We start from the raw sequence: 2,244 nt of genomic DNA on the forward strand, positions 1-2,244 counted from the left end.
AGGGCCTCCTAATAACGATGGAACACTCAAATTGCTTTGAGATTCAATACTTTGTCCTCAAGCCGACTTGTCTCCATGGGTCTATTGCTGCCTTGGTCACCATATGGCCCGTCTCCTGTGAGTCTAGAATTTTAAATCCGACACCATACTGATAGTTAATTGTAAGGTTCAGGACCTCCTAATGACGATGGAACACTCAAATTGCGTGTAGATTCAATACATCGTCCTCAAGCCGACTTGTCTCCAAGGGGATATTACTGCCTCCGGCGCCATATGGTCCTTTTTCTGTGAGTCTAGATTATCGAATCCGACGCGAAACTGATAGTTAATTGTAACGTTCAGGGCCTCCGAATGACGATGGACCACTCAAATTGTGTCGAGATTCAATACATCCTCCTCCAGCCGACTTTTCTCCAAGTTGATATTGCTGCCTCACTCCTCTTATGGTCGTTGTCCAGTGTGTCTAGATTTTCGAATCTGACGCAAAACTGATTGTTATTTGTAACGTTCAGGGCGTCCTAATAACGATGGAACACTCAAATTGCGTCGAGATTCAGTACATCGTCCTCCAGCCGACTTGTCGCCAAGGGGATATTGCTGCCTCGGGCACCATATGGTCCGTCCCCTGTGGGTCTAGATTTTCGAATCCGACGCAAAGCTGATAGTTAATTGTAACGTTCACGGCCTCCTAATGACGATGGAACACTCAAATTGCGTCGGGATCAATACATCGACCTCCAGCCGACTTGACTCCAAGGGTCTATTGGTGCCTCGGTCACCATATGGTCGTTCTCCTGTGAGTCTAGATTTTCGAATCCAAGGCAAAACTGATAGTTAATTGAAACGTTCAGGGCCTCCTAATGACGATGGAACACTCAAATTGCGTCGAGATTCAATACATCGTCCTCCAGCCGACTTGTCTCCAAGGGGATATTGCTGCCTCGGGCACCTTAAGGTCGTTCTCCTGTGAGTCTAGATTTTCGAATCCGACGCAAAACTGATAGTTAATTGTAACGTTCAGGGCCTCCTAATGACAATGGAACACTCAAATTGCGTCGAGATTCAATACATCGTCCTCCAGCCGACTTGTCTCCTAGGGGATAAACCTGCCTCGGGCAGCTTATGGTCGTTCTCCTGTGAGTCTAGATTTTCGAATCCAACGCAAAACTGATAGTTAATTGTAGTTTTCAGGGCCTCTCAATGACGATGGAACAATCAAATTGCGTCGAGATTCAATACATCGTCCTCCAGCCGACTTGTCTCCAAGTGTCTATTTCTGCCTCGGGCACCCTGTGGTCGTTCTCCTGTGAGTCTAGACTTTCGAATCCGAGGCAAAACTGATAGTTAATTGTAACGTTCAGGGCCTCCTAATGACGATGGAACACTCAAATTGCGTCGAGATTCAATACATCGTCCACCAACCGACTTGTCTCCAAGGGGATATTGCTGCCTAGGGCTTCTTATGGTCCGTCTCCTATGAGTCAAGATTTTTGTATCCGACGCAAAACTGATGGTTAATTGTAACGTTCATTGCCTACTAATGACGATGGAAGACTCAAATTGCGTCGAGATTCAATACATCGTCCTCCAGCCGACTTGTCTCCAAGGGGATATTGCTGCCTCGGGCCTCTTATGGTCGTTCTCCATTGAGTCTAGATTTTCGAATCCGACGAAAAACTGATTGTTAATTGTAACGTTCAGGGCCTCCTAATAACGATGGAACACCCAAATTGCGTCGAGGTTCAATACATCGTCCTCCAGCCGACTTGTTTCCATGGGGATATTGCTGCCTCGGGCACCATATGGTCCGTCTCCTGTGAGTCTAGATTATCGAACCGACGCGAAATTATAGTTAATTGTAACGTTCAAGGCCTTCTAATGACGATAGAACACTCAAGTTGCGTCAAGATTCAATACTTCCTCCTCAAGCCGCCATGTCTTCAAGGGGATATTGCTGCCTTGGGCACCATATGGTCCGTCTCCTGAGAGTCTAGATTATCGAAACCGACGCGAAACTGATAGTTAATTGTAACGTTCAAGGTCTCCTAATGACGATGGATCACACAAATAGCGTCGAGATTCAATACATCGTCCTCCAGCGGACTTGTCTCCAAGGGTCTATTGCTGCCTCAGGCACCTTATGGTCGTGCTCCTGTGAGTCTAGATTTTCGAATCAGACGCGAAACTGATAGTTAATTGTAACGTTCAGGGCCTCCTAATGACGATGGAACACTCAAATTGCGT

The sequence above is a fragment of the Schistocerca americana genome, unplaced genomic scaffold (assembly GCF_021461395.2).
Source record: "Schistocerca americana isolate TAMUIC-IGC-003095 unplaced genomic scaffold, iqSchAmer2.1 HiC_scaffold_71, whole genome shotgun sequence".
Taxonomy (NCBI): Eukaryota; Metazoa; Arthropoda; class Insecta; order Orthoptera; family Acrididae; genus Schistocerca; species Schistocerca americana.